The following is a 17530-nucleotide window of genomic DNA, read 5'->3' on the forward strand; positions in this document are numbered from 1 at the left end:
GTCCAAAAGGGATCTATTCCATTCAATTACACATGATCTAGATTAGACTGACAACAAGATACTGCACGGGACATAGCAGAGTTGGTGAAGTTGAGTGGTGATGAGTTTGCTATTTGGATGAATAAAGCAAGTAAAAAGTGTGTTAGATAAAAATTCATTTCAATTCGCTAATCGGGCTAATATGAATCAGGTGAATCGAGTTCTGCTTTTGGAAACTGGGTTAAGAAGGGGTGCACCGTTCCTGGAGGTACTGCAATACCAGGTCAATGCGTGGAGTGGACAGAGCAAGCTCTTTTTCCATCTCCCTGTTCTAAAAATCCATTTAATATATGGTCCCCAGATAGGGGACGTATCAGATATTAAACTGATAAGAACAGATACTACACTTGATCTTAGCCAAAAGGCCGAGAAGCGATAACCAGAATTGGTTTGGGCCTCGAGTGGCACCCTGGCCTATGCCGGACACATCTTAGGGAGAGAGAGCGAGAGGGAGACAAACCCACGCCTACACAAGACATTTTGTCACCCAAGCCAACCCTTGAAAAGGCTGCTTTGCAGAGCAAAAACAAGAAGAATGGTGCGTTTTGCAGCCGCCGCCCACTGCAATGAATCTGAATAACTCCTCCTTTAGGGCGCAAGCAACTCCCCTCCCCCTTGCAGTCTTTCCAATTCACGATACAAAAAGACGGACAGGACAGGTTGCCTGACTTTCCGTCACTGCCACCCTTTGCCATCCTTACCCGTAGAAAGCCCTTTCATCATCCCCAAACCCTAATCTTTTCCCTTTCCTTCCCAGCCCCCAAACCCTGCCCTCTGTACCTTTCTCACCACCCGCTTCCCTTCTCCTGTCATCCCCCTACCACCCGGGAAAAAAAGAGATTGCCCCCTCCTTCCACTAGCCCACCCTCCCACCCAAAGAACAACTTCTTCTGCGCAGCTTGTTTTCTAGGCAGCAGCGCTATTGTGATGTCATCGGGGGGCATTGTGACAAGCCGCCAGTGTTCCGTCTCTTCATGTTGTGCACTGTTCAAACCGAAAATACATCAACAGGCAGGCTACAGAAAAGCTTACTAACAAAGGTTAGAGAGGGGCTTTCTCAGAGGGCTTTTTACAGTTTGTCTATTCCCAATTAGCCGGTTTAGTATACTTAATGAAAGTACTAATTCTTTCATAGGCCGCCCATTCTTAGTATTTGACGTTCAGGTAACAACAGGTAACTTTATTTGGAGTGGAAGCAGAGAGATAACACCAGATGCCAATTGTAGATCCTCTCACACCTGTGGTCACTGCAGCATCTGACTCCACTTTGTCCAAAAGGGATCTATTCCATTCAATTACACATGATCTAGATTAGACTGACAACAAGATACTGCACGGGACATAGCAGAGTTGGTGAAGTTGAGTGGTGATGAGTTTGCTATTTGGATGAATAAAGCAAGTAAAAAGTGTGTTAGATAAAAATTCATTTCAATTCGCTAATCGGGCTAATATGAATCAGGTGAATCGAGTTCTGCTTTTGGAAACTGGGTTAAGAAGGGGTGCACCGTTCCTGGAGGTACTGCAATACCAGGTCAATGCGTGGAGTGGACAGAGCAAGCTCTTTTTCCATCTCCCTGTTCTAAAAATCCATTTAATATATGGTCCCCAGATAGGGGACGTATCAGATATTAAACTGATAAGAACAGATACTACACTTGATCTTAGCCAAAAGGCCGAGAAGCGATAACCAGAATTGGTTTGGGCCTCGAGTGGCACCCTGGCCTATGCCGGACACATCTTAGGGAGAGAGAGCGAGAGGGAGACAAACCCACGCCTACACAAGACATTTTGTCACCCAAGCCAACCCTTGAAAAGGCTGCTTTGCAGAGCAAAAACAAGAAGAATGGTGCGTTTTGCAGCCGCCGCCCACTGCAATGAATCTGAATAACTCCTCCTTTAGGGCGCAAGCAACTCCCCTCCCCCTTGCAGTCTTTCCAATTCACGATACAAAAAGACGGACAGGACAGGTTGCCTGACTTTCCGTCACTGCCACCCTTTGCCATCCTTACCCGTAGAAAGCCCTTTCATCATCCCCAAACCCTAATCTTTTCCCTTTCCTTCCCAGCCCCCAAACCCTGCCCTCTGTACCTTTCTCACCACCCGCTTCCCTTCTCCTGTCATCCCCCTACCACCCGGGAAAAAAAGAGATTGCCCCCTCCTTCCACTAGCCCACCCTCCCACCCAAAGAACAACTTCTTCTGCGCAGCTTGTTTTCTAGGCAGCAGCGCTATTGTGATGTCATCGGGGGGCATTGTGACAAGCCGCCAGTGTTCCGTCTCTTCATGTTGTGCACTGTTCAAACCGAAAATACATCAACAGGCAGGCTACAGAAAAGCTTACTAACAAAGGTTAGAGAGGGGCTTTCTCAGAGGGCTTTTTACAGTTTGTCTATTCCCAATTAGCCGGTTTAGTATACTTAATGAAAGTACTAATTCTTTCATAGGCCGCCCATTCTTAGTATTTGACGTTCAGGTAACAACAGGTAACTTTATTTGGAGTGGAAGCAGAGAGATAACACCAGATGCCAATTGTAGATCCTCTCACACCTGTGGTCACTGCAGCATCTGACTCCACTTTGTCCAAAAGGGATCTATTCCATTCAATTACACATGATCTAGATTAGACTGACAACAAGATACTGCACGGGACATAGCAGAGTTGGTGAAGTTGAGTGGTGATGAGTTTGCTATTTGGATGAATAAAGCAAGTAAAAAGTGTGTTAGATAAAAATTCATTTCAATTCGCTAATCGGGCTAATATGAATCAGGTGAATCGAGTTCTGCTTTTGGAAACTGGGTTAAGAAGGGGTGCACCGTTCCTGGAGGTACTGCAATACCAGGTCAATGCGTGGAGTGGACAGAGCAAGCTCTTTTTCCATCTCCCTGTTCTAAAAATCCATTTAATATATGGTCCCCAGATAGGGGACGTATCAGATATTAAACTGATAAGAACAGATACTACACTTGATCTTAGCCAAAAGGCCGAGAAGCGATAACCAGAATTGGTTTGGGCCTCGAGTGGCACCCTGGCCTATGCCGGACACATCTTAGGGAGAGAGAGCGAGAGGGAGACAAACCCACGCCTACACAAGACATTTTGTCACCCAAGCCAACCCTTGAAAAGGCTGCTTTGCAGAGCAAAAACAAGAAGAATGGTGCGTTTTGCAGCCGCCGCCCACTGCAATGAATCTGAATAACTCCTCCTTTAGGGCGCAAGCAACTCCCCTCCCCCTTGCAGTCTTTCCAATTCACGATACAAAAAGACGGACAGGACAGGTTGCCTGACTTTCCGTCACTGCCACCCTTTGCCATCCTTACCCGTAGAAAGCCCTTTCATCATCCCCAAACCCTAATCTTTTCCCTTTCCTTCCCAGCCCCCAAACCCTGCCCTCTGTACCTTTCTCACCACCCGCTTCCCTTCTCCTGTCATCCCCCTACCACCCGGGAAAAAAAGAGATTGCCCCCTCCTTCCACTAGCCCACCCTCCCACCCAAAGAACAACTTCTTCTGCGCAGCTTGTTTTCTAGGCAGCAGCGCTATTGTGATGTCATCGGGGGGCATTGTGACAAGCCGCCAGTGTTCCGTCTCTTCATGTTGTGCACTGTTCAAACCGAAAATACATCAACAGGCAGGCTACAGAAAAGCTTACTAACAAAGGTTAGAGAGGGGCTTTCTCAGAGGGCTTTTTACAGTTTGTCTATTCCCAATTAGCCGGTTTAGTATACTTAATGAAAGTACTAATTCTTTCATAGGCCGCCCATTCTTAGTATTTGACGTTCAGGTAACAACAGGTAACTTTATTTGGAGTGGAAGCAGAGAGATAACACCAGATGCCAATTGTAGATCCTCTCACACCTGTGGTCACTGCAGCATCTGACTCCACTTTGTCCAAAAGGGATCTATTCCATTCAATTACACATGATCTAGATTAGACTGACAACAAGATACTGCACGGGACATAGCAGAGTTGGTGAAGTTGAGTGGTGATGAGTTTGCTATTTGGATGAATAAAGCAAGTAAAAAGTGTGTTAGATAAAAATTCATTTCAATTCGCTAATCGGGCTAATATGAATCAGGTGAATCGAGTTCTGCTTTTGGAAACTGGGTTAAGAAGGGGTGCACCGTTCCTGGAGGTACTGCAATACCAGGTCAATGCGTGGAGTGGACAGAGCAAGCTCTTTTTCCATCTCCCTGTTCTAAAAATCCATTTAATATATGGTCCCCAGATAGGGGACGTATCAGATATTAAACTGATAAGAACAGATACTACACTTGATCTTAGCCAAAAGGCCGAGAAGCGATAACCAGAATTGGTTTGGGCCTCGAGTGGCACCCTGGCCTATGCCGGACACATCTTAGGGAGAGAGAGCGAGAGGGAGACAAACCCACGCCTACACAAGACATTTTGTCACCCAAGCCAACCCTTGAAAAGGCTGCTTTGCAGAGCAAAAACAAGAAGAATGGTGCGTTTTGCAGCCGCCGCCCACTGCAATGAATCTGAATAACTCCTCCTTTAGGGCGCAAGCAACTCCCCTCCCCCTTGCAGTCTTTCCAATTCACGATACAAAAAGACGGACAGGACAGGTTGCCTGACTTTCCGTCACTGCCACCCTTTGCCATCCTTACCCGTAGAAAGCCCTTTCATCATCCCCAAACCCTAATCTTTTCCCTTTCCTTCCCAGCCCCCAAACCCTGCCCTCTGTACCTTTCTCACCACCCGCTTCCCTTCTCCTGTCATCCCCCTACCACCCGGGAAAAAAAGAGATTGCCCCCTCCTTCCACTAGCCCACCCTCCCACCCAAAGAACAACTTCTTCTGCGCAGCTTGTTTTCTAGGCAGCAGCGCTATTGTGATGTCATCGGGGGGCATTGTGACAAGCCGCCAGTGTTCCGTCTCTTCATGTTGTGCACTGTTCAAACCGAAAATACATCAACAGGCAGGCTACAGAAAAGCTTACTAACAAAGGTTAGAGAGGGGCTTTCTCAGAGGGCTTTTTACAGTTTGTCTATTCCCAATTAGCCGGTTTAGTATACTTAATGAAAGTACTAATTCTTTCATAGGCCGCCCATTCTTAGTATTTGACGTTCAGGTAACAACAGGTAACTTTATTTGGAGTGGAAGCAGAGAGATAACACCAGATGCCAATTGTAGATCCTCTCACACCTGTGGTCACTGCAGCATCTGACTCCACTTTGTCCAAAAGGGATCTATTCCATTCAATTACACATGATCTAGATTAGACTGACAACAAGATACTGCACGGGACATAGCAGAGTTGGTGAAGTTGAGTGGTGATGAGTTTGCTATTTGGATGAATAAAGCAAGTAAAAAGTGTGTTAGATAAAAATTCATTTCAATTCGCTAATCGGGCTAATATGAATCAGGTGAATCGAGTTCTGCTTTTGGAAACTGGGTTAAGAAGGGGTGCACCGTTCCTGGAGGTACTGCAATACCAGGTCAATGCGTGGAGTGGACAGAGCAAGCTCTTTTTCCATCTCCCTGTTCTAAAAATCCATTTAATATATGGTCCCCAGATAGGGGACGTATCAGATATTAAACTGATAAGAACAGATACTACACTTGATCTTAGCCAAAAGGCCGAGAAGCGATAACCAGAATTGGTTTGGGCCTCGAGTGGCACCCTGGCCTATGCCGGACACATCTTAGGGAGAGAGAGCGAGAGGGAGACAAACCCACGCCTACACAAGACATTTTGTCACCCAAGCCAACCCTTGAAAAGGCTGCTTTGCAGAGCAAAAACAAGAAGAATGGTGCGTTTTGCAGCCGCCGCCCACTGCAATGAATCTGAATAACTCCTCCTTTAGGGCGCAAGCAACTCCCCTCCCCCTTGCAGTCTTTCCAATTCACGATACAAAAAGACGGACAGGACAGGTTGCCTGACTTTCCGTCACTGCCACCCTTTGCCATCCTTACCCGTAGAAAGCCCTTTCATCATCCCCAAACCCTAATCTTTTCCCTTTCCTTCCCAGCCCCCAAACCCTGCCCTCTGTACCTTTCTCACCACCCGCTTCCCTTCTCCTGTCATCCCCCTACCACCCGGGAAAAAAAGAGATTGCCCCCTCCTTCCACTAGCCCACCCTCCCACCCAAAGAACAACTTCTTCTGCGCAGCTTGTTTTCTAGGCAGCAGCGCTATTGTGATGTCATCGGGGGGCATTGTGACAAGCCGCCAGTGTTCCGTCTCTTCATGTTGTGCACTGTTCAAACCGAAAATACATCAACAGGCAGGCTACAGAAAAGCTTACTAACAAAGGTTAGAGAGGGGCTTTCTCAGAGGGCTTTTTACAGTTTGTCTATTCCCAATTAGCCGGTTTAGTATACTTAATGAAAGTACTAATTCTTTCATAGGCCGCCCATTCTTAGTATTTGACGTTCAGGTAACAACAGGTAACTTTATTTGGAGTGGAAGCAGAGAGATAACACCAGATGCCAATTGTAGATCCTCTCACACCTGTGGTCACTGCAGCATCTGACTCCACTTTGTCCAAAAGGGATCTATTCCATTCAATTACACATGATCTAGATTAGACTGACAACAAGATACTGCACGGGACATAGCAGAGTTGGTGAAGTTGAGTGGTGATGAGTTTGCTATTTGGATGAATAAAGCAAGTAAAAAGTGTGTTAGATAAAAATTCATTTCAATTCGCTAATCGGGCTAATATGAATCAGGTGAATCGAGTTCTGCTTTTGGAAACTGGGTTAAGAAGGGGTGCACCGTTCCTGGAGGTACTGCAATACCAGGTCAATGCGTGGAGTGGACAGAGCAAGCTCTTTTTCCATCTCCCTGTTCTAAAAATCCATTTAATATATGGTCCCCAGATAGGGGACGTATCAGATATTAAACTGATAAGAACAGATACTACACTTGATCTTAGCCAAAAGGCCGAGAAGCGATAACCAGAATTGGTTTGGGCCTCGAGTGGCACCCTGGCCTATGCCGGACACATCTTAGGGAGAGAGAGCGAGAGGGAGACAAACCCACGCCTACACAAGACATTTTGTCACCCAAGCCAACCCTTGAAAAGGCTGCTTTGCAGAGCAAAAACAAGAAGAATGGTGCGTTTTGCAGCCGCCGCCCACTGCAATGAATCTGAATAACTCCTCCTTTAGGGCGCAAGCAACTCCCCTCCCCCTTGCAGTCTTTCCAATTCACGATACAAAAAGACGGACAGGACAGGTTGCCTGACTTTCCGTCACTGCCACCCTTTGCCATCCTTACCCGTAGAAAGCCCTTTCATCATCCCCAAACCCTAATCTTTTCCCTTTCCTTCCCAGCCCCCAAACCCTGCCCTCTGTACCTTTCTCACCACCCGCTTCCCTTCTCCTGTCATCCCCCTACCACCCGGGAAAAAAAGAGATTGCCCCCTCCTTCCACTAGCCCACCCTCCCACCCAAAGAACAACTTCTTCTGCGCAGCTTGTTTTCTAGGCAGCAGCGCTATTGTGATGTCATCGGGGGGCATTGTGACAAGCCGCCAGTGTTCCGTCTCTTCATGTTGTGCACTGTTCAAACCGAAAATACATCAACAGGCAGGCTACAGAAAAGCTTACTAACAAAGGTTAGAGAGGGGCTTTCTCAGAGGGCTTTTTACAGTTTGTCTATTCCCAATTAGCCGGTTTAGTATACTTAATGAAAGTACTAATTCTTTCATAGGCCGCCCATTCTTAGTATTTGACGTTCAGGTAACAACAGGTAACTTTATTTGGAGTGGAAGCAGAGAGATAACACCAGATGCCAATTGTAGATCCTCTCACACCTGTGGTCACTGCAGCATCTGACTCCACTTTGTCCAAAAGGGATCTATTCCATTCAATTACACATGATCTAGATTAGACTGACAACAAGATACTGCACGGGACATAGCAGAGTTGGTGAAGTTGAGTGGTGATGAGTTTGCTATTTGGATGAATAAAGCAAGTAAAAAGTGTGTTAGATAAAAATTCATTTCAATTCGCTAATCGGGCTAATATGAATCAGGTGAATCGAGTTCTGCTTTTGGAAACTGGGTTAAGAAGGGGTGCACCGTTCCTGGAGGTACTGCAATACCAGGTCAATGCGTGGAGTGGACAGAGCAAGCTCTTTTTCCATCTCCCTGTTCTAAAAATCCATTTAATATATGGTCCCCAGATAGGGGACGTATCAGATATTAAACTGATAAGAACAGATACTACACTTGATCTTAGCCAAAAGGCCGAGAAGCGATAACCAGAATTGGTTTGGGCCTCGAGTGGCACCCTGGCCTATGCCGGACACATCTTAGGGAGAGAGAGCGAGAGGGAGACAAACCCACGCCTACACAAGACATTTTGTCACCCAAGCCAACCCTTGAAAAGGCTGCTTTGCAGAGCAAAAACAAGAAGAATGGTGCGTTTTGCAGCCGCCGCCCACTGCAATGAATCTGAATAACTCCTCCTTTAGGGCGCAAGCAACTCCCCTCCCCCTTGCAGTCTTTCCAATTCACGATACAAAAAGACGGACAGGACAGGTTGCCTGACTTTCCGTCACTGCCACCCTTTGCCATCCTTACCCGTAGAAAGCCCTTTCATCATCCCCAAACCCTAATCTTTTCCCTTTCCTTCCCAGCCCCCAAACCCTGCCCTCTGTACCTTTCTCACCACCCGCTTCCCTTCTCCTGTCATCCCCCTACCACCCGGGAAAAAAAGAGATTGCCCCCTCCTTCCACTAGCCCACCCTCCCACCCAAAGAACAACTTCTTCTGCGCAGCTTGTTTTCTAGGCAGCAGCGCTATTGTGATGTCATCGGGGGGCATTGTGACAAGCCGCCAGTGTTCCGTCTCTTCATGTTGTGCACTGTTCAAACCGAAAATACATCAACAGGCAGGCTACAGAAAAGCTTACTAACAAAGGTTAGAGAGGGGCTTTCTCAGAGGGCTTTTTACAGTTTGTCTATTCCCAATTAGCCGGTTTAGTATACTTAATGAAAGTACTAATTCTTTCATAGGCCGCCCATTCTTAGTATTTGACGTTCAGGTAACAACAGGTAACTTTATTTGGAGTGGAAGCAGAGAGATAACACCAGATGCCAATTGTAGATCCTCTCACACCTGTGGTCACTGCAGCATCTGACTCCACTTTGTCCAAAAGGGATCTATTCCATTCAATTACACATGATCTAGATTAGACTGACAACAAGATACTGCACGGGACATAGCAGAGTTGGTGAAGTTGAGTGGTGATGAGTTTGCTATTTGGATGAATAAAGCAAGTAAAAAGTGTGTTAGATAAAAATTCATTTCAATTCGCTAATCGGGCTAATATGAATCAGGTGAATCGAGTTCTGCTTTTGGAAACTGGGTTAAGAAGGGGTGCACCGTTCCTGGAGGTACTGCAATACCAGGTCAATGCGTGGAGTGGACAGAGCAAGCTCTTTTTCCATCTCCCTGTTCTAAAAATCCATTTAATATATGGTCCCCAGATAGGGGACGTATCAGATATTAAACTGATAAGAACAGATACTACACTTGATCTTAGCCAAAAGGCCGAGAAGCGATAACCAGAATTGGTTTGGGCCTCGAGTGGCACCCTGGCCTATGCCGGACACATCTTAGGGAGAGAGAGCGAGAGGGAGACAAACCCACGCCTACACAAGACATTTTGTCACCCAAGCCAACCCTTGAAAAGGCTGCTTTGCAGAGCAAAAACAAGAAGAATGGTGCGTTTTGCAGCCGCCGCCCACTGCAATGAATCTGAATAACTCCTCCTTTAGGGCGCAAGCAACTCCCCTCCCCCTTGCAGTCTTTCCAATTCACGATACAAAAAGACGGACAGGACAGGTTGCCTGACTTTCCGTCACTGCCACCCTTTGCCATCCTTACCCGTAGAAAGCCCTTTCATCATCCCCAAACCCTAATCTTTTCCCTTTCCTTCCCAGCCCCCAAACCCTGCCCTCTGTACCTTTCTCACCACCCGCTTCCCTTCTCCTGTCATCCCCCTACCACCCGGGAAAAAAAGAGATTGCCCCCTCCTTCCACTAGCCCACCCTCCCACCCAAAGAACAACTTCTTCTGCGCAGCTTGTTTTCTAGGCAGCAGCGCTATTGTGATGTCATCGGGGGGCATTGTGACAAGCCGCCAGTGTTCCGTCTCTTCATGTTGTGCACTGTTCAAACCGAAAATACATCAACAGGCAGGCTACAGAAAAGCTTACTAACAAAGGTTAGAGAGGGGCTTTCTCAGAGGGCTTTTTACAGTTTGTCTATTCCCAATTAGCCGGTTTAGTATACTTAATGAAAGTACTAATTCTTTCATAGGCCGCCCATTCTTAGTATTTGACGTTCAGGTAACAACAGGTAACTTTATTTGGAGTGGAAGCAGAGAGATAACACCAGATGCCAATTGTAGATCCTCTCACACCTGTGGTCACTGCAGCATCTGACTCCACTTTGTCCAAAAGGGATCTATTCCATTCAATTACACATGATCTAGATTAGACTGACAACAAGATACTGCACGGGACATAGCAGAGTTGGTGAAGTTGAGTGGTGATGAGTTTGCTATTTGGATGAATAAAGCAAGTAAAAAGTGTGTTAGATAAAAATTCATTTCAATTCGCTAATCGGGCTAATATGAATCAGGTGAATCGAGTTCTGCTTTTGGAAACTGGGTTAAGAAGGGGTGCACCGTTCCTGGAGGTACTGCAATACCAGGTCAATGCGTGGAGTGGACAGAGCAAGCTCTTTTTCCATCTCCCTGTTCTAAAAATCCATTTAATATATGGTCCCCAGATAGGGGACGTATCAGATATTAAACTGATAAGAACAGATACTACACTTGATCTTAGCCAAAAGGCCGAGAAGCGATAACCAGAATTGGTTTGGGCCTCGAGTGGCACCCTGGCCTATGCCGGACACATCTTAGGGAGAGAGAGCGAGAGGGAGACAAACCCACGCCTACACAAGACATTTTGTCACCCAAGCCAACCCTTGAAAAGGCTGCTTTGCAGAGCAAAAACAAGAAGAATGGTGCGTTTTGCAGCCGCCGCCCACTGCAATGAATCTGAATAACTCCTCCTTTAGGGCGCAAGCAACTCCCCTCCCCCTTGCAGTCTTTCCAATTCACGATACAAAAAGACGGACAGGACAGGTTGCCTGACTTTCCGTCACTGCCACCCTTTGCCATCCTTACCCGTAGAAAGCCCTTTCATCATCCCCAAACCCTAATCTTTTCCCTTTCCTTCCCAGCCCCCAAACCCTGCCCTCTGTACCTTTCTCACCACCCGCTTCCCTTCTCCTGTCATCCCCCTACCACCCGGGAAAAAAAGAGATTGCCCCCTCCTTCCACTAGCCCACCCTCCCACCCAAAGAACAACTTCTTCTGCGCAGCTTGTTTTCTAGGCAGCAGCGCTATTGTGATGTCATCGGGGGGCATTGTGACAAGCCGCCAGTGTTCCGTCTCTTCATGTTGTGCACTGTTCAAACCGAAAATACATCAACAGGCAGGCTACAGAAAAGCTTACTAACAAAGGTTAGAGAGGGGCTTTCTCAGAGGGCTTTTTACAGTTTGTCTATTCCCAATTAGCCGGTTTAGTATACTTAATGAAAGTACTAATTCTTTCATAGGCCGCCCATTCTTAGTATTTGACGTTCAGGTAACAACAGGTAACTTTATTTGGAGTGGAAGCAGAGAGATAACACCAGATGCCAATTGTAGATCCTCTCACACCTGTGGTCACTGCAGCATCTGACTCCACTTTGTCCAAAAGGGATCTATTCCATTCAATTACACATGATCTAGATTAGACTGACAACAAGATACTGCACGGGACATAGCAGAGTTGGTGAAGTTGAGTGGTGATGAGTTTGCTATTTGGATGAATAAAGCAAGTAAAAAGTGTGTTAGATAAAAATTCATTTCAATTCGCTAATCGGGCTAATATGAATCAGGTGAATCGAGTTCTGCTTTTGGAAACTGGGTTAAGAAGGGGTGCACCGTTCCTGGAGGTACTGCAATACCAGGTCAATGCGTGGAGTGGACAGAGCAAGCTCTTTTTCCATCTCCCTGTTCTAAAAATCCATTTAATATATGGTCCCCAGATAGGGGACGTATCAGATATTAAACTGATAAGAACAGATACTACACTTGATCTTAGCCAAAAGGCCGAGAAGCGATAACCAGAATTGGTTTGGGCCTCGAGTGGCACCCTGGCCTATGCCGGACACATCTTAGGGAGAGAGAGCGAGAGGGAGACAAACCCACGCCTACACAAGACATTTTGTCACCCAAGCCAACCCTTGAAAAGGCTGCTTTGCAGAGCAAAAACAAGAAGAATGGTGCGTTTTGCAGCCGCCGCCCACTGCAATGAATCTGAATAACTCCTCCTTTAGGGCGCAAGCAACTCCCCTCCCCCTTGCAGTCTTTCCAATTCACGATACAAAAAGACGGACAGGACAGGTTGCCTGACTTTCCGTCACTGCCACCCTTTGCCATCCTTACCCGTAGAAAGCCCTTTCATCATCCCCAAACCCTAATCTTTTCCCTTTCCTTCCCAGCCCCCAAACCCTGCCCTCTGTACCTTTCTCACCACCCGCTTCCCTTCTCCTGTCATCCCCCTACCACCCGGGAAAAAAAGAGATTGCCCCCTCCTTCCACTAGCCCACCCTCCCACCCAAAGAACAACTTCTTCTGCGCAGCTTGTTTTCTAGGCAGCAGCGCTATTGTGATGTCATCGGGGGGCATTGTGACAAGCCGCCAGTGTTCCGTCTCTTCATGTTGTGCACTGTTCAAACCGAAAATACATCAACAGGCAGGCTACAGAAAAGCTTACTAACAAAGGTTAGAGAGGGGCTTTCTCAGAGGGCTTTTTACAGTTTGTCTATTCCCAATTAGCCGGTTTAGTATACTTAATGAAAGTACTAATTCTTTCATAGGCCGCCCATTCTTAGTATTTGACGTTCAGGTAACAACAGGTAACTTTATTTGGAGTGGAAGCAGAGAGATAACACCAGATGCCAATTGTAGATCCTCTCACACCTGTGGTCACTGCAGCATCTGACTCCACTTTGTCCAAAAGGGATCTATTCCATTCAATTACACATGATCTAGATTAGACTGACAACAAGATACTGCACGGGACATAGCAGAGTTGGTGAAGTTGAGTGGTGATGAGTTTGCTATTTGGATGAATAAAGCAAGTAAAAAGTGTGTTAGATAAAAATTCATTTCAATTCGCTAATCGGGCTAATATGAATCAGGTGAATCGAGTTCTGCTTTTGGAAACTGGGTTAAGAAGGGGTGCACCGTTCCTGGAGGTACTGCAATACCAGGTCAATGCGTGGAGTGGACAGAGCAAGCTCTTTTTCCATCTCCCTGTTCTAAAAATCCATTTAATATATGGTCCCCAGATAGGGGACGTATCAGATATTAAACTGATAAGAACAGATACTACACTTGATCTTAGCCAAAAGGCCGAGAAGCGATAACCAGAATTGGTTTGGGCCTCGAGTGGCACCCTGGCCTATACCGGACACATCTTAGGGAGAGAGAGCGAGAGGGAGACAAACCCACGCCTACACAAGACATTTTGTCACCCAAGCCAACCCTTGAAAAGGCTGCTTTGCAGAGCAAAAACAAGAAGAATGGTGCGTTTTGCAGCCGCCGCCCACTGCAATGAATCTGAATAACTCCTCCTTTAGGGCGCAAGCAACTCCCCTCCCCCTTGCAGTCTTTCCAATTCACGATACAAAAAGACGGACAGGACAGGTTGCCTGACTTTCCGTCACTGCCACCCTTTGCCATCCTTACCCGTAGAAAGCCCTTTCATCATCCCCAAACCCTAATCTTTTCCCTTTCCTTCCCAGCCCCCAAACCCTGCCCTCTGTACCTTTCTCACCACCCGCTTCCCTTCTCCTGTCATCCCCCTACCACCCGGGAAAAAAAGAGATTGCCCCCTCCTTCCACTAGCCCACCCTCCCACCCAAAGAACAACTTCTTCTTCGCAGCTTGTTTTCTAGGCAGCAGCGCTATTGTGATGTCATCGGGGGGCATTGTGACAAGCCGCCAGTGTTCCGTCTCTTCATGTTGTGCACTGTTCAAACCGAAAATACATCAACAGGCAGGCTACAGAAAAGCTTACTAACAAAGGTTAGAGAGGGGCTTTCTCAGAGGGCTTTTTACAGTTTGTCTATTCCCAATTAGCCGGTTTAGTATACTTAATGAAAGTACTAATTCTTTCATAGGCCGCCCATTCTTAGTATTTGACGTTCAGGTAACAACAGGTAACTTTATTTGGAGTGGAAGCAGAGAGATAACACCAGATGCCAATTGTAGATCCTCTCATACCTGTGGTCACTGCAGCATCTGACTCCACTTTGTCCAAAAGGGATCTATTCCATTCAATTACACATGATCTAGATTAGACTGACAACAAGATACTGCACGGGACATAGCAGAGTTGGTGAAGTTGAGTGGTGATGAGTTTGCTATTTGGATGAATAAAGCAAGTAAAAAGTGTGTTAGATAAAAATTCATTTCAATTCGCTAATCGGGCTAATATGAATCAGGTGAATCGAGTTCTGCTTTTGGAAACTGGGTTAAGAAGGGGTGCACCGTTCCTGGAGGTACTGCAATACCAGGTCAATGCGTGGAGTGGACAGAGCAAGCTCTTTTTCCATCTCCCTGTTCTAAAAATCCATTTAATATATGGTCCCCAGATAGGGGACGTATCAGATATTAAACTGATAAGAACAGATACTACACTTGATCTTAGCCAAAAGGCCGAGAAGCGATAACCAGAATTGGTTTGGGCCTCGAGTGGCACCCTGGCCTATGCCGGACACATCTTAGGGAGAGAGAGCGAGAGGGAGACAAACCCACGCCTACACAAGACATTTTGTCACCCAAGCCAACCCTTGAAAAGGCTGCTTTGCAGAGCAAAAACAAGAAGAATGGTGCGTTTTGCAGCCGCCGCCCACTGCAATGAATCTGAATAACTCCTCCTTTAGGGCGCAAGCAACTCCCCTCCCCCTTGCAGTCTTTCCAATTCACGATACAAAAAGACGGACAGGACAGGTTGCCTGACTTTCCGTCACTGCCACCCTTTGCCATCCTTACCCGTAGAAAGCCCTTTCATCATCCCCAAACCCTAATCTTTTCCCTTTCCTTCCCAGCCCCCAAACCCTGCCCTCTGTACCTTTCTCACCACCCGCTTCCCTTCTCCTGTCATCCCCCTACCACCCGGGAAAAAAAGAGATTGCCCCCTCCTTCCACTAGCCCACCCTCCCACCCAAAGAACAACTTCTTCTGCGCAGCTTGTTTTCTAGGCAGCAGCGCTATTGTGATGTCATCGGGGGGCATTGTGACAAGCCGCCAGTGTTCCGTCTCTTCATGTTGTGCACTGTTCAAACCGAAAATACATCAACAGGCAGGCTACAGAAAAGCTTACTAACAAAGGTTAGAGAGGGGCTTTCTCAGAGGGCTTTTTACAGTTTGTCTATTCCCAATTAGCCGGTTTAGTATACTTAATGAAAGTACTAATTCTTTCATAGGCCGCCCATTCTTAGTATTTGACGTTCAGGTAACAACAGGTAACTTTATTTGGAGTGGAAGCAGAGAGATAACACCAGATGCCAATTGTAGATCCTCTCACACCTGTGGTCACTGCAGCATCTGACTCCACTTTGTCCAAAAGGGATCTATTCCATTCAATTACACATGATCTAGATTAGACTGACAACAAGATACTGCACGGGACATAGCAGAGTTGGTGAAGTTGAGTGGTGATGAGTTTGCTATTTGGATGAATAAAGCAAGTAAAAAGTGTGTTAGATAAAAATTCATTTCAATTCGCTAATCGGGCTAATATGAATCAGGTGAATCGAGTTCTGCTTTTGGAAACTGGGTTAAGAAGGGGTGCACCGTTCCTGGAGGTACTGCAATACCAGGTCAATGCGTGGAGTGGACAGAGCAAGCTCTTTTTCCATCTCCCTGTTCTAAAAATCCATTTAATATATGGTCCCCAGATAGGGGACGTATCAGATATTAAACTGATAAGAACAGATACTACACTTGATCTTAGCCAAAAGGCCGAGAAGCGATAACCAGAATTGGTTTGGGCCTCGAGTGGCACCCTGGCCTATGCCGGACACATCTTAGGGAGAGAGAGCGAGAGGGAGACAAACCCACGCCTACACAACACATTTTGTCACCCAAGCCAACCCTTGAAAAGGCTGCTTTGCAGAGCAAAAACAAGAAGAATGGTGCGTTTTGCAGCCGCCGCCCACTGCAATGAATCTGAATAACTCCTCCTTTAGGGCGCAAGCAACTCCCCTCCCCCTTGCAGTCTTTCCAATTCACGATACAAAAAGACGGACAGGACAGGTTGCCTGACTTTCCGTCACTGCCACCCTTTGCCATCCTTACCCGTAGAAAGCCCTTTCATCATCCCCAAACCCTAATCTTTTCCCTTTCCTTCCCAGCCCCCAAACCCTGCCCTCTGTACCTTTCTCACCACCCGCTTCCCTTCTCCTGTCATCCCCCTACCACCCGGGAAAAAAAGAGATTGCCCCCTCCTTCCACTAGCCCACCCTCCCACCCAAAGAACAACTTCTTCTGCGCAGCTTGTTTTCTAGGCAGCAGCGCTATTGTGATGTCATCGGGGGGCATTGTGACAAGCCGCCAGTGTTCCGTCTCTTCATGTTGTGCACTGTTCAAACCGAAAATACATCAACAGGCAGGCTACAGAAAAGCTTACTAACAAAGGTTAGAGAGGGGCTTTCTCAGAGGGCTTTTTACAGTTTGTCTATTCCCAATTAGCCGGTTTAGTATACTTAATGAAAGTACTAATTCTTTCATAGGCCGCCCATTCTTAGTATTTGACGTTCAGGTAACAACAGGTAACTTTATTTGGAGTGGAAGCAGAGAGATAACACCAGATGCCAATTGTAGATCCTCTCACACCTGTGGTCACTGCAGCATCTGACTCCACTTTGTCCAAAAGGGATCTATTCCATTCAATTACACATGATCTAGATTAGACTGACAACAAGATACTGCACGGGACATAGCAGAGTTGGTGAAGTTGAGTGGTGATGAGTTTGCTATTTGGATGAATAAAGCAAGTAAAAAGTGTGTTAGATAAAAATTCATTTCAATTCGCTAATCGGGCTAATATGAATCAGGTGAATCGAGTTCTGCTTTTGGAAACTGGGTTAAGAAGGGGTGCACCGTTCCTGGAGGTACTGCAATACCAGGTCAATGCGTGGAGTGGACAGAGCAAGCTCTTTTTCCATCTCCCTGTTCTAAAAATCCATTTAATATATGGTCCCCAGATAGGGGACGTATCAGATATTAAACTGATAAGAACAGATACTACACTTGATCTTAGCCAAAAGGCCGAGAAGCGATAACCAGAATTGGTTTGGGCCTCGAGTGGCACCCTGGCCTATGCCGGACACATCTTAGGGAGAGAGAGCGAGAGGGAGACAAACCCACGCCTACACAAGACATTTTGTCAC

The 17530-nt window shown here is 46.6% G+C and overlaps 14 non-coding genes across 14 annotated transcripts; all 14 read right to left on the minus strand.

Annotated features, from left to right (window-relative positions):
• Positions 1-225: 225 nt before the first annotated feature.
• LOC142281449 (U2 spliceosomal RNA) lies at positions 226-416 on the minus strand. Its single transcript, XR_012743536.1, has one exon. It is a non-coding gene; the product is annotated as a U2 spliceosomal RNA (small nuclear RNA).
• Positions 417-1533: 1117 nt separating this feature from the next.
• Positions 1534-1724, minus strand: LOC142281450 (U2 spliceosomal RNA). Its single transcript, XR_012743537.1, has one exon. It is a non-coding gene; the product is annotated as a U2 spliceosomal RNA (small nuclear RNA).
• Positions 1725-2841: 1117 nt separating this feature from the next.
• On the minus strand, positions 2842-3032 carry LOC142281451 (U2 spliceosomal RNA). Its single transcript, XR_012743538.1, has one exon. It is a non-coding gene; the product is annotated as a U2 spliceosomal RNA (small nuclear RNA).
• Positions 3033-4149: 1117 nt separating this feature from the next.
• LOC142281452 (U2 spliceosomal RNA) lies at positions 4150-4340 on the minus strand. The gene has a single exon (XR_012743539.1). It is a non-coding gene; the product is annotated as a U2 spliceosomal RNA (small nuclear RNA).
• Positions 4341-5457: 1117 nt separating this feature from the next.
• LOC142281453 (U2 spliceosomal RNA) lies at positions 5458-5648 on the minus strand. The gene has a single exon (XR_012743540.1). It is a non-coding gene; the product is annotated as a U2 spliceosomal RNA (small nuclear RNA).
• Positions 5649-6765: 1117 nt separating this feature from the next.
• On the minus strand, positions 6766-6956 carry LOC142281454 (U2 spliceosomal RNA). Its single transcript, XR_012743541.1, has one exon. It is a non-coding gene; the product is annotated as a U2 spliceosomal RNA (small nuclear RNA).
• A 1117-nt stretch (positions 6957-8073) lies between these two features.
• Positions 8074-8264, minus strand: LOC142281455 (U2 spliceosomal RNA). Its single transcript, XR_012743542.1, has one exon. It is a non-coding gene; the product is annotated as a U2 spliceosomal RNA (small nuclear RNA).
• Positions 8265-9381: 1117 nt separating this feature from the next.
• Positions 9382-9572, minus strand: LOC142281456 (U2 spliceosomal RNA). The gene has a single exon (XR_012743543.1). It is a non-coding gene; the product is annotated as a U2 spliceosomal RNA (small nuclear RNA).
• A 1117-nt stretch (positions 9573-10689) lies between these two features.
• On the minus strand, positions 10690-10880 carry LOC142281457 (U2 spliceosomal RNA). Its single transcript, XR_012743544.1, has one exon. It is a non-coding gene; the product is annotated as a U2 spliceosomal RNA (small nuclear RNA).
• Positions 10881-11997: 1117 nt separating this feature from the next.
• LOC142281458 (U2 spliceosomal RNA) lies at positions 11998-12188 on the minus strand. The gene has a single exon (XR_012743545.1). It is a non-coding gene; the product is annotated as a U2 spliceosomal RNA (small nuclear RNA).
• Positions 12189-13305: 1117 nt separating this feature from the next.
• Positions 13306-13496, minus strand: LOC142281460 (U2 spliceosomal RNA). The gene has a single exon (XR_012743547.1). It is a non-coding gene; the product is annotated as a U2 spliceosomal RNA (small nuclear RNA).
• Positions 13497-14613: 1117 nt separating this feature from the next.
• Positions 14614-14804, minus strand: LOC142281461 (U2 spliceosomal RNA). Its single transcript, XR_012743548.1, has one exon. It is a non-coding gene; the product is annotated as a U2 spliceosomal RNA (small nuclear RNA).
• A 1117-nt stretch (positions 14805-15921) lies between these two features.
• LOC142281462 (U2 spliceosomal RNA) lies at positions 15922-16112 on the minus strand. The gene has a single exon (XR_012743549.1). It is a non-coding gene; the product is annotated as a U2 spliceosomal RNA (small nuclear RNA).
• Positions 16113-17229: 1117 nt separating this feature from the next.
• On the minus strand, positions 17230-17420 carry LOC142281463 (U2 spliceosomal RNA). Its single transcript, XR_012743550.1, has one exon. It is a non-coding gene; the product is annotated as a U2 spliceosomal RNA (small nuclear RNA).
• Between the last annotated feature and the right edge of the window lie 110 nt (positions 17421-17530).

Source organism: Anomaloglossus baeobatrachus, unplaced genomic scaffold (genome assembly GCF_048569485.1).
Source record: "Anomaloglossus baeobatrachus isolate aAnoBae1 unplaced genomic scaffold, aAnoBae1.hap1 Scaffold_475, whole genome shotgun sequence".
Lineage (NCBI taxonomy): Eukaryota > Metazoa > Chordata > Amphibia > Anura > Aromobatidae > Anomaloglossus > Anomaloglossus baeobatrachus.